The sequence below is a fragment of the Accipiter gentilis genome, chromosome Z (genome assembly GCF_929443795.1).
Source record: "Accipiter gentilis chromosome Z, bAccGen1.1, whole genome shotgun sequence".
In the NCBI taxonomy this organism is placed as follows: Eukaryota; Metazoa; Chordata; class Aves; order Accipitriformes; family Accipitridae; genus Astur; species Astur gentilis.
In genome coordinates, this window is record NC_064919.1 from 78,698,304 (window position 1) to 78,711,417 (window position 13,114).

The window sequence follows — 13,114 nt, forward strand, 5'->3', positions numbered from 1 at the left end:
GACCACCATAGCCTCAGCATGTCTTTACTTCACCTTGCATCCAGAGTCTCCTCATTTGTCTTCTTGCACTGGACTGTATAAAAGAAGTTTACAGAAAAAGACCAATACATCACAGCCACTATCCTGAGTCCACCCTACTGGCCACAGTTCAAATGATACCAAATGCACGTATTTCCCAAGCAAGGCAAGAGTCAGATCAGCACCAAAGAGTAAGCCAGACCACAGAGAAGAGAAACGGGCAGGCAGAAAGACCAACCAAAAAAGCCCTACTCTTAGGATGGGTTTCAGAAGATGACTCTGAAAACTGCTGTTTTATTCCAAAGCCAGAGATTGCCTTTTACCAGATCAGCTGGGGTTAGCCCTGCCCTGGTGCCATATCTACTTGACTGCACCAGTTTGGAGCTACAGCAGCCCCCAAAGCGACCCTCTGGAAGCCTCCCAAATTTGCCCTGGGCTGCAAAGATCCCACAGTGCCATCTGTGTGACTACTCCATCCAGCTTTATCATTTCTAAGGCGGTGACTTGCCACCTTGGTGCTGGCAGTCACCTGAATCTGTTTTCAACACTGAACAAGCACCCAAAAACCACCCCAAAACCCAGCCTTTATTGTAGCAGAGCAGAGGGTTACAGTCCCAATTACAGAATTGGAAACACTGTTACCCAAGAGAAAAATAAACCAATTACAAAAAAAGCCAAAAACACAATTCCAGATTATATTTAACACTCAAATTCCTCCTTAATTGCTCCAGTGTCTCAGCCAGCTTGCAGGGGAGGAGTGGGGGCTGGCAAATTAGCTCCCCCCAGGGCTGCTTCTCCCTGGGGAGCTTTCCCAATTTACATTCCCATTGTGTTCTTTAATTAGTACATTCCTACAGCTTTTCTGAGAGTCCCAACACTTCCAGGGCTGTGACAGTACTTTATAAATAATAAATCGGAGGGAATATTCAATGTACCCTGCTTCACTCCTCCCAGTGTCCCAGTCAGTGGCTGGCAGCTTTCGCAGGGACCACACACGGGCTAGAGCAGCCCACCACTGCCAGCCCCAGAGGTGGCCTTTGGTGGGGACCTCAATAACTTCATTTCTGCTTCTTCTTCCCACCTTGCAAGCCTCTTATTTGGGGTCCTGCTTCCCGGATGGACTTCTCCCAGGCAAAGTGTTTGGACCCCATAGTGTGGTCACCATGCTGGTGAGAAGGGCTGGGAGGACACCTCGAGAGAAGGTCCCTGCAGCCCTTGGGCTGTCTGGTGGGTAGGCAGGATGCTGCCCACAGGCATCGTTGGCTCAGCCAGGGTTTGTGACTCAGGCTTCACCCTGAGCCATCCCAACCCCAGCATCAGTGAGCACGCAGCGTGCTGCTCCTCCGCACCAGGACCCAGGAATACCCTCCTGGTATTGGCACCCTCCTGACTTCTGGCACCCTAGCGATGCACAAACTACTTCCTTAAGGACAAAAAAAAGGAGGAAAATGTATTTAGTCTGCAGCACATCAGCCAGCCCTTGCCAGGAACAGAGACTGGGCAGAGCCCAGGACCCCTCACCACCCAGAGCAGTAGGAAAGCCTCCAGCACCTTCAGCCTCACAAAGGTTTCACACAGATAACCCTAAAAATCAAATGGGAAAAAAACCCAAAGTAAAGGAAAGACAACTCAGCACAGCCATGATCAGAGGCTCCAACCCAACATTTTCCCAAGTCTCATTAGGGATGATTTATGAAGGCTGACACCGTCGTTAACCTCTGACCACGTCCCCACTGCCTGCAGGGCATTTCGCAGCCTGCCTGGGACGGTCCGGCAGGATCGTGGGGGGATGATTGCATTTTTATCTCTCCCGTTAGCACAATTAGGTGCTTTGAAGGAGACCCATTGGATCATCTTACCTGCAGCAACTCGGCCGCTTCTCCCACCATCACTCCCAGGACGAGCCCTGTGCGCAGCAGTGCTGCTCACACCAGAGTGCTTGCACACATTGGCGGCACTGCTTGGCACAGGTGGCGGGCACTAATAACCTGCCATTTGCAACCCCATCTGGTTCTGACATGCCCATTATTCAAAAGCATTTGGCAAAGACCTTGGGCAACTCATTTGCAGAGTCCGGGTCAGTTCACAAGCTCATGAATTCCCAAACTATTCGCTGGTCATGCCCGTAGCCAAGCTGCGAATAGGTTTTTGGCAGATTTGAAAGGAGCTACTGTTTTCTGAAAACACCTGCCTTCAGAGACTGCTAAAGCCCGCAGATTTCCATTCCTGTTTAAGATGCGCATCTAGTCCTCCCAGAGGCAGGAGTAAGGTGAAAACTTGACTTGTCTGTGATTACAGAGCATTCCCTACCTTTTAGCATTCTCAGGGGAGATCAAGTGACATCAGGGCCCCTGAGCCAGGGGTGCAAGTCTCACCTCACCTCACCTCACCCTTCCCTGCCCACCCAGGGCTGGAAACCGGGAAGGGCAGAAGGAGCTCCTGGTCTGGCACCCTCACCAGTCCCTCTGACAAGAGGGGGATAAAGGATGCAATCGGCTGCCTGTGCTTCCAGCCAAGCCCCAACCCCAGAGCGATGCCCTGGGAGCACAGGCAGCAGCAGCCTTGGAAGCGTGCTCCTGGTCCTGCACCTCCCGCATCAGGATAATACACTAGCTGGAGCCCCACCGGAGACCTGCAAAAAGCATACTCAGCACCTTTACTTCCAGCCAACTCCTATCACGCTTTCCTCTCCCTCAACCCACCGGAGCTGCAGCACATCGCAAAGTGCAGACCATTGGGGTTTGCCATCTCACACGTGCAAAGACGCAGCAAGTTTTTCCCTCCTGACCTGCAGCCAAGGCTCTGCTCTTCTCCCCCTCAGCTGCATTGCTTGGTGCAAAACCCTGCCGAGGTTTGCTCAAGCAGCGGGCAACCCTTCTCCACCTCAAACAGCAGCCCACGAGGTTCTCTGAGATCAGGCGGTATCACACACCCGCTCAGAGGAGCGGGAGGCGCAGGCAGGGGAATACGAGACGTGGTTTGCTCAGAGACAGCTCTGTGCTTTTGGCAGGACTCGAGGGCATTTGTTTTGAAGCTGTGTTTACATGCCTTTGATCAGACGTGTTTAACTTTTCTGGTGCGTGACAGCAGCAAAACAAGTTTGATACAAGGATAATGAAACACATTGTGCGCCTGTACGTGTAAACGGCTATAACAAGGCTGCACACATCAGTAATTCAAACTGGGGGCGGGGGGGGGGGGGGCGGGATGAACGTGAAGACAGGGAGATGCATCATGACAATGCCAATAAGTTAAATATATAAAACACTAACCCAGCAACAACAGCTTAATCTCAGCTGCTGGAGTTGGCCGAGTGGAATCTGCCCTGAGCCTGGTGCAGAAGCAAAACTCCCTCCAACATTGCAGGGAGCTTTTCATTAGCAGCTAAACAGGGCAGGAGCATCGCAGCTCGGTAGGGCTCAGGGCTTGCTCGCAGCAGCACCCCAGGGCACTGGTGTGGAGCAGTACGTGCCTTTTCCAGTCTCTGAGGTTTATCAGCATCTCTCAAAGTCAGACCCATCTTTTGAGACATGCCGGCACAAGACCGGAGAGCAAAAAGGGAAGGCAGCTTTCAGAGATGCTCCTAAAATAGCTGCTCTCAGAAATGCTACGGCACACCTGGCACAATTACCAAGGACGTACTTGCATATGTTTAGACCAACTGGACCACTAAACACCCTGCCGTCATTTCAAGCCTCGTCATTTCAAGCCTCGCAAGGCAATAAGAGCTCTCTCCCAGCATGCCAGGGAAACGCAGAGCACTGCCGGCATCCTTTCAGCACGGGAGGATGACATGGGAGCCATGTGTATGGCCATAACCTGGGAAATGTTTCCAGGTGCTGCAATGCGAACAGCCGCATGTTGAACTGCTAACGCAGTCCCTGCCACAGGGCAAAGCCTCAGCACAGACCAGGGGCTGCTCCCACAGAGCAGTTTGGATGCAATAATCCTATTTTGGAGGTTAAAGGAGACGTGGTAGAGTGTGGATGCTCTAGTCTCTGCTAGAGAGCAAACACAAGCATGTTTAATTTACTAGTGCAAATGCCAGCAGAGAGACTTTATAATACAGTCCCATGCTGACCATGCTTCAAGATGAGAGATGCCACCATCTCTCCGTGCTTAGCGCAGCAAATGAGTGGAGCACATTGGCACAAGAGGTTTCCTAATGGCATGCCACCTCACTACGCAACCTGTCAAGCCGACACAGGCTTAAGCAGTGGATCTTAGTTGGCAATAGAGGGGGAAGTGAATACTCAGCTGTGATAAATATTTAACGTGCTTTTAGTCCTGAAGAAGTGTAGCACTGAGGCCATCATCCTGTAAGTGAAAACCAAGGCTGATTAATGGGGGAAGGTACTCCCATTTATGGGAGGTTAGGATCAATCCCAATTCTCAGCTATTTGTTGAATCTTTAATGCACTTTTTCGAGAGCAGAGTTCCTTGGTGAAGGGCAGCATCCTAATAAGGCTGCCTTAACGGCATGGATGTTAAGGGGATATAAATAAAAGCCCCCTGTGAAAAATAAACAATGAGATGAAAAAGGAAGGTTTCATGTGGTCACTGCATTTGGCTGGCTCAGAAAAAAAAAAAAAATTGAGGTCTTCTCTCTTCTTTAGAGGATGTGTTTACTTCTTTCAGAGATTGTCCTGTCACCTCATATCTGAGCTCAAGGTTACCCCCAGACCCTCCTCTCTGCCAGGCCAAAGACAAGCTGCTGCTTTGGAGAGGAGGGAGTGCTGGTGCCAGCCCAACACCCCTTGTTTGATCTTTCCACATTCTTCACTCCATGCTAGAAAGGTCTCCAACTTCTTCCACACCTCAGCCTTCTTCTCAGACTCTGCGGTTTCACCATCTCATGCTCTACCTCTTCCTTCTCCGAGCAAGGTGGCCCCATACCACCTTCCATCTCACCAGCCAAGACAAATCCCCTGCCTCTGCAGTTGTATCAGCATCAACCACAACCCTTCTTGTGCTCTCAAACACCCGCCTTCTCTTCTCCTTTCTCCAGAGCACCTAGGGTGAACAGACAGCTTGCAAAGCATTTCCCAGGGATGCATCCCTCTTGGTCACTTTTGGCTCTTCCATCACATCACCCTCCTGCATCCCCCTGTTCCCATGCTCGCTTTCCCTAATAAAACCCTTTTTGCTTTTCTCTGCCTCACCATCCAGTAGGACTGGCCCTGCCGCCTGCAATCAAAACTCTCCCTGCACATCTCTGCTCGCTGGCCATCCCTCCCTTGCTGGCAAGCAGCACAGAAGCAAGATCACAGACACAAGCCTTGTAACGAAGACAAAGAACCACATATTCTTGCCACCCCTCTCCATCTGCCTGTGCCTTCCTGGTTGCATTATGTCTCATGTTGTTTTTTTGTCTGAATCTAAACATCGGCTCCTTCCCAGCTATGCCGTTCCTCTCACCTACACCCTTTGCCAGGGACAATGAGGCTATGGGAGGTGCAAAAAGGCAGGGATGAGAAGTAAGCCAGGAAAGGTGACAGCAAGAGGCAGTGAGGTAGAGAGTGCGTTTGCAGCAAGGGAGATCAAAGACTCTGGAGCCAAGCACAGGTTCCCATTCACGAGTGGGGCTGGCGCACCCCTGCTGAGCCCCTACAGCTCCATCGAACCACCAGATGGAACAGAGTCAGTTGTCTGAGGTGAGAAAGGGCACTGGCTTCTCCCCGTGGTGACAGCAACTGGGCAACAAGAAGGCATTACCAACCCCAGGCAGGGGCCCAGTGTCTCCCTGGCCTCCAAAGCCTTTTCTCCTCCAAACAGCAAGGGGACCAACCTTCAAAATCCATTCTCTCCATCCAGCCCTGGGTCTGCTGTGATGGTCTTTACACCCCCCCAAAAACAACCAAAAGAGACTGACCCAAAAGCAGGCAGCATAGTTGGACAACCTCCCTCCAGGGCTGCAAGTGCAGAAACTGGAAGACTGAGGCAGAGGGCTGCACCCTCTCACTGTTGTACACACACACTATACATCCCTTGTACTCCCACCAGCCAGGCTGGACCACTAACCATGCACCAGGATCAATCAGCATCTCTCCTCCTAGAAGCCATCTCCACTGTAATTGTCTTTCCTCATCCACCGTTGTGAACAGGGATTAGCAGTAAAGATACCACGCTAAGCCTTTGCTGCAGATTAACCTGCACATTGTCCTCAGTGACAATGCAAGTGCCAGACATCTGTCCTTGCCCTGTGACAGGCCTCAAACATGCTTCCCTGTGTTGCCATAAGACTTTCAGAGAGATGCTATGAGACATGCTCCTCTACTCAACCTTAGCAAGCTGTCCCAGGCACTCCTTGAGCTCCCAGCAAAAATGCAAGGAAGCAGAAGTATTCTGCTGTGTCCCTACAAGCTGGCAGAGACAGAAGCTGCTATGCAACCTGATGGCATTAGGGGAAAGATCATCACCAGACAAACAGCTGCATCCCAAGGGGGACAGCATCACACCCGATACCCCTGTGGGACTTTGCTTACCCACTGCCAAGCAGCACAGACAGATTCACCGCATGGCAATGCCAAGCAGAGGAAGGATGCTCCCAGCCCAGGGCAGGCACAACCAAGTCCTAGTCTGCAGCCAAACTGCCCAGGTGCTCTGGCTTCTCGCCCCAAACCAGGAGACCCTTTGGCAGAGCCATGTGTTTGGGAAGACGATGCCTGTGCAAGCGTTAGAGACAGAGCTGCTTTTGTTTACCGGCCGCTGGCAATGGCACTGCGCACCCCACATCCTCCCCCAGCCAGGAGCAAGCTCCAAGAAAGGAAATTACACGAGCCAGAAGGTTTGATGGAATGAGCCCATTGGGCGGCTTGAAGATAGCTATTAATGGAGAGCTTTCTCTAATTGCTTTTGTATAATCTGGGGCTGCTAGGCGGAACTGGGTAATAAATGAAATCCAATTACATTTTCTCTCAGTATTTATTTTATTAAGTAGAATTCATCAGCTGATGAAGGGCCCCTCGAGGTAATAGCTCATGACCTAGTGGAAGGTACTTTTTTTATTATTATTATTTTCCCCACTCGGGGAAGCAGATAATTCAGTTCCCCAGTAAATGCAGACTGCTCCCTCTGCATTGTGGCAAGAGTGACAGGTCCCAGGGCAGGGGGGATCCCACACGGTGCCCAGCACCCACAATGTCCTTCCAAGCAGGATCCCTGCTCTGACTGCTGGAGTCCTAATGAGCACAACGGGTGATTGAACCTCAGCTTCAGAGTGCCAGCCAAAACGGAGGTGGATCTTCAGCGTGCAGCTTGCATGGTGTGCTCCAGAGGGATGCAGCAGGGATTAGTCCCACTGGGGCTGCAGCAAGAATCAGTCTCAGTCTGTGTCTGCTTCTCTGAAGCCTGTAGATTTTGGTGCCAGCACTGCTTCCCTGGCATGGATGTCCCATGTGGGGCTGAGACTTTGGGCTCAGTACAGGAGTATGACTGAACAGGCTGTGAACACCAGCAACTCAGATCCATCATACCCAGCCCTGTGCTCCAGCACATCCATAAGGACCAGCCTTGTATCGCTCTGCAACGTGGCACCTCAACCACCACTCACTGGTGGCTTGAGACCCAGTTGCTGGTGGTATAGACACAGTTGCTTCCCTGAATGCCCAATAAGGCCACCAACAGCATTGGTCTCGCTCAGAGGGGCCCAGCCAAGCCTTGTGCCACGGTTTGCAAGGTGATGCCAGCAGGCGAGGCATGCCAGGGATGTCTGGTGGTGGCACTGCTGGAGCACAGATCCCAGGCCCTGACACACAGTGGCTTCTCTGGGCTGTGGAAGGCAGCAAAACCCAGCGTGGGTCAAGGAGGGGTTGCTTCAAGTGTATCCCTCTGAGCTCCAGCCAGCATCCCTGTGGAGCAGGGGTGGCCACCACAGTGCAAGCCCCTTTCTCCTCCTCCTCCCTCCACATCAAAAAGCAGCAATGGGGCTGGGGTTTGCCACGTAACGGTGGCGTCTGGTGCAGCATTGCTGCGATTGAGGATCTTGCGATCAACTGCTGGGCTTTTCACCATCCTGCTTCTCATCCAGATACTGACTAATGTTCGCCCCTTGCTCCCAAACCCAGCGCCGACAGCCACGGCTCGCCCAGCGTTCACTGCCATCTTGTCATACACGCAATTTATCACCTGCCAGTGAGTGCTCATTACAGACGACAGACTCCAGTGTCCATTAATTAATGGGAAATACTTAGAGAGGCATATACACATGCACAAATCTGTCTGAGCCATTTCCTATGGCACCCACCATGGGTGTATCCATGAGCTGCAAAGAGCAAGCACAGGCTCCAGGAGCCACAGCAAGGTAGCCAGCAGCAGCCAGCCTCAAAACAAAGAAGAATCAACATACAGGGGAAAGAAACAGCCATGGAAGTGACAGAGTGGCATTGTTTTATTCCTGAATTAATAAGAAACTGGAAGAGGGATAAGAGGAAGAGGAAGAGTAATAAGCCCCAGCTGCTGAGGCTCTGGGGTGAAGGTTACTCCACAGGACACCTCCAAAGGGCTTGCACACTCTTTTTCTGCAGAAACAGCTAATGTTTTGCCTAACCCTGCACAGGGGATGAGGCATTGTTGGTTGCTGTCATCCCCCCAAGCCTTCCAAAGGTCCAGCGAGGCAGGATAAGCCCAGTCCCCCTGTGCAGGAGCAAACCCAGAGGTGCAAGAGCTGCCCCTTCCACAGCCTTACATGTCCCAGCCCCCAGCTTAGCAGCACCGCACAAACGCCCACCAGTGCCTGAGCCTTGACACCGCTGGGTGAACTAAAAATAAATGAAGTACGGGTTCGCAGCGAGTCAGCACCAGGTTTAAGAAGTGCCATGTTTCGCTGCTTCACTGCAGAAGCCAGGCACAGAGGGCGAGGAAAAAGGGTTTCAGAGGGATCTTCTGAAACTCGGCTGGCTTTTTGATTTGGGAAGAAAACCTAAAACCGGTTTGAAAGGAGATCTAAACATCATGTCAAAACCCAGCGCTTGATCTTTTTCAGAAGTGGGCTTTCACTTTCTTCTGCTGAGGCTATTCGCCAAGCACAACACAGAAACACAAGCTATTCCCGTTGATCCAAAACTATTTTTCACCAAATAAGCCATTCATCTGAAATCTTTTTGCCCAGCTCTGCTGTAGGAGAAGCTATCTGCTCATGGCAGCCCAGGATTTATGCTCAAATGAGCATTTGTGACTAAGAGACAGACTAGATTCATAGTGAAATGCATCATCAATAAATCAGTCAATCACTTCTCCTGTCCTCAGCACCGGGCTGAAGTCTCGAGTAACTACTCAGCACTTTGTCAACCTTTACTCCAGCAAAGTCTGGGTAAGAGACCTCAGGATTTAGCCTATTGATTGCTTACTATTGTTTGTGATGCCCTGCATGCGTTAGACATGCTCCCTTCAAGCAAGATTAAATACCTGGCTTACGGCATTGCGTTCAAGGGAAATTATCTTTTACAAGCACGGGAATGGACAAGTCAAATTGCCTTGTGCAATGGCCCATCATGGTGCAAAGGTGACCTGAACCCCCTCCATCTTGCTGCCAGGGAGGGTGGCACATGGCAGTGCCGGCTCTCCCTAGGGCTGGTGTAGTGAGCCCTGTGGCTGTAGCACATTTCTGCTAGTTAAATGCAATTTTGTCTGTGGCTCTAGAGCCTCTGAGGCTCTCAGCTCCTCTGGTAGTGTTTTGTTGCAAGAACAATAGAGTGACAGCTCCCCAGCAGCTTTGAGTAGCATCTCCAGCTCAAAGGCAGCCTTAATACCTCCGCCGATCTCGAGCCTTTCAGTTTTTACATTCGTTTGAAGTTAAGCTGATCTAACTTGGGTGAGTGGGCGCAGACGGAGTCACTCAACCAAAGCCGAAGCATGTCGCAGCAGGGCTGCTGCAGACACTTGGCAGCAAAGCAGACGCCCCTCCGCCCAAGGACCGGTGCTTGTCCCCCACACACCATCATGTACATTGAATGTATTAATATAGATGGACATAATGACCATCCTGTTCCACCAAAGGGTAAGCCTGGGATATTTCACCCCCCCCCGCAACCATGAAGCAAGGAAATATAGCAACCATTTGCAAGGCAGAACACCTCTTATTAACCCTCTGAATGCTGCCCGCCCCCCCACCCAGCACCTCCCTCCCTCTACCAAAGAGACAGAAAAATTGATGCCACTAGCCTTCAGCCTCCAGATCCAAGCCTGATGTCCAAACAAAGCCAGGAGATGACCCAACTTTCCCTGCAGCACATAGGCAGAGCACTGAAAACCAAGCCGAGAAAACAAGACTGCAAATAACTTTCTCTCGGGAGTCACAGTGCTCCTGGGATTTGCCCAGAGCAGCCCCAACTCCCATACCGCTGGTGCCATGGTTGGGATGACAACAAGACCTCAGCCAGCCCAGGGTGAGAGCCTGCTAGCTCTCCCACCTCTGGGGAGCTGGATCTATCCGCTCTGTATGGCACAGGTTGCTTCAGGGTTTTACTGATTGCCAGTACAGAGGCAAGCACAGGGACCCCACCACCTCCCCAAGCACCCCTACTATGGGCTGAACATTGCTAGGGATGGAGGGTGCTTAGAAGGATGATAAAGTCTCACTTTCTAAGCATGCTTCTTCCTGCTGACACCACCCAGCATACAGGGAAAAACCTTCAGCAACTAAAAACCTGCAATTCCCCCTGCAAAACACAGCCTGCAGCAGCACCCAGCAACTTTGCGGGCGGGGGGGGGGGGGGGTGCGGAGAGAGATATCAAGGATTTACAGCATCCAAACTCAGACCACCTGCCACTCTCTCAACCCCACGGCATGCCCATGCACAGGAGACGGCACACCGATTCCCAGGCTTCATCCACGCATCCCCCTGCAAGGCAAGCTCATTTCTGACGCTTGTCCCGCCTCCCGCCTTGTTTTATTTCTGCCTGGTGCCCGACCTCCCCCTCTCCTCTGGGTACTTTTCCTGCTGCCGTTTGTTCCTGTCCTTTACAACTCTGCCTGCTGTCACTCGTGTAACCTTGTCTGTTTGGTAATTTGTGGCAATAAAGTGTCACTGTGGGGAAAAAATACAGCGTCGCAGCAGCATATAAATCTCTGATCCATAAATTGTGCTGGCCCCCACGTGCATGCCCCTCCTTTTCAATGTAAAGTGCAACAATTTAGGGCAAGAGGAAGCAAAAAGAGCTGGTAATATGTGATCTTACTGAAGGGCAGCACTGAGCCGTCCTCGTTAGGGGCTGTAACAAATGCTGAGGGGCTGGTGTGTGCTGTAAATTGCCCTGAAGACATGGGGCCTCAGTTCAGGCTTCCTAGATCTATCCAGAGCTTAAAAAGAGTCATCCTAAAGGGAAAAACAATGCAGTAAACGTTGTTAAGGGGTGCCATCAGCACTGCACTCTCTCTCCTCTATAAAGAGCCTTCCCAGTGCTGAGCAAACAGGACCCTGGGAGCACCATGGCCATGGAAGGGATCCAGGTATGTGCAGCTGAGCCCCTCGCTCCTCTTCCCACCCAGATGTGGGATCCTGCCCATCTCCATCGCAGCTGAACAGCTCCTCCCACGGATCCCCACCAGCACGCACTCTCCTTCCACACTAAGGGGGGCCATGAGGAGGCAGGTCTGCACGTTGCCCCTCTCCATCTGATGCAGCAGGCCCCGGCTTTACACAGCCATATGCCCACCTCCAGGCTGACAACCGTTCCCCATGGCTCAGAGCCAGGACTTAGTGGGGTAGCTCCCACCCCAGGCAAATGCACCCCACATTTGTGGCCCCGCGATCCTCAGCTCTACTGCACGGAGCATGGGGCCTCCACCACTGTGGTTCTCCAGAAGCCACGAGACCTGCAGCAGCCATGACACCATCTGAAATGGTTTCAGAGGGAGTAAGTCCCTCTTGCTGATGGTTATTTCTTTTAATTGGAAAACACTGATTGCCTCCATAGGAGCCCTCATTTACTGGATGATCATCTCAGTCATGCTGCAGCTCAGCATCCTGGGCCAGCTGTAAAAAGTCACCTCCAGCACTACTGCTGCCTCTCTCCTGAGCCACGGCTCCTGTGCCAGACCCAGCAGACAGTCCCTTTCCTACACCCACAGTCCTTGGCACATTGGGCTCTCATCCACCACCCGTCACACAGAACAGCAGGAAGCCTTGCATTAAAGCCTTCTCCTGACACTAACATCTTTCTTGACATCTATGGCCCACCTGAGCAGCTAAGTCACACTCCTGTGAATATAAACAAGTGGGGAAAAGTGCATTCACTAGACAGATAGCTTGGGGAAGTGTCATCACCTGTTGAAAGCCCATATGTGGTTTTGTAACAAAGGTATTTGCTTCCTGTCTTGCCCATTCATCAGAGGAATGTATGAGCGAAGCTAAGCAGCACCCTGGAGACAGACTAAAACCAAGCGGAGAGCAAGGGATGCTCAGAGCGCTCGGCAGGAGCCATGCAGATGAACACATTATGAACACCCTGGGGAGGAGAAATCTCCTTTCTCCCAGGCTTGGGAATGGCACAGAGCCAGAAGCCATCATGCAACTATTCTGCACCTGATCAAGAGGATGTGTTAAAAAATAAAATAAAATATAAAAAAAAAAGTCAGGTCGTGGTCCCCAAACCTGCCCATGGACAACTCCTTCCCTCCTGCAGCCACAATCCAATGAAGCCTACAAAAAATGCACTTATTGTGAAATACCCAGCCCATTGCCATGGTGTCGTGCAGGGCTTAGGCATAGGGACACCCACCCTATGCCAGCGTGGGTCCTGGCAGGCAGCGAGCCCTGCATGAGCCAGCTGCATTGCCCTGGCAGCAAAGGGGGCCAAGAGCAGGCTGGGCTGCGGGAGCAGTGGCACAGCCAGCAGCTCATGCAGCACTTGGACCACATCAAGGCATTGCTCCTACTTTTGGGAGTCCCAAGACAAGACACATGTTGATTAACTGGAGCCAATTCAGCAGGGGCCACTGAGATGGCCAGGGGAGTTGTTGAGAAGACTGAGCCAGGCTCTCCACAACAATACATAGCAAGAGGATGAGTCACAGCAGGCAGCAGCTGAAACAGAAGGTCCCCACTGGATGCAGGGAGAAACTTTCCCCCCCTCAAGAGCCCACCAGCACTGGAAC

At 51.8% G+C, this 13,114-nt stretch overlaps 1 protein-coding gene across 3 annotated transcripts in view; it reads right to left on the reverse strand.

Moving 5' to 3' along the window:
* CNTFR (ciliary neurotrophic factor receptor) overlaps window positions 1-13,114 on the reverse strand; it is a 212,790-nt gene that overhangs the window by 139,854 nt on the left and 59,822 nt on the right. The window contains exon 1 of one of the 3 annotated variants that reach the window (XM_049794487.1): window positions 1,878-1,901. The exons of the other annotated variants lie outside the window; for them this stretch is intronic. The gene's annotated coding sequence lies outside the window, so the exon portion shown is untranslated. Of the gene's footprint in view, window positions 1-1,877; window positions 1,902-13,114 lie in introns of those variants that run through there. 3 annotated transcript variants of the gene reach the window in all.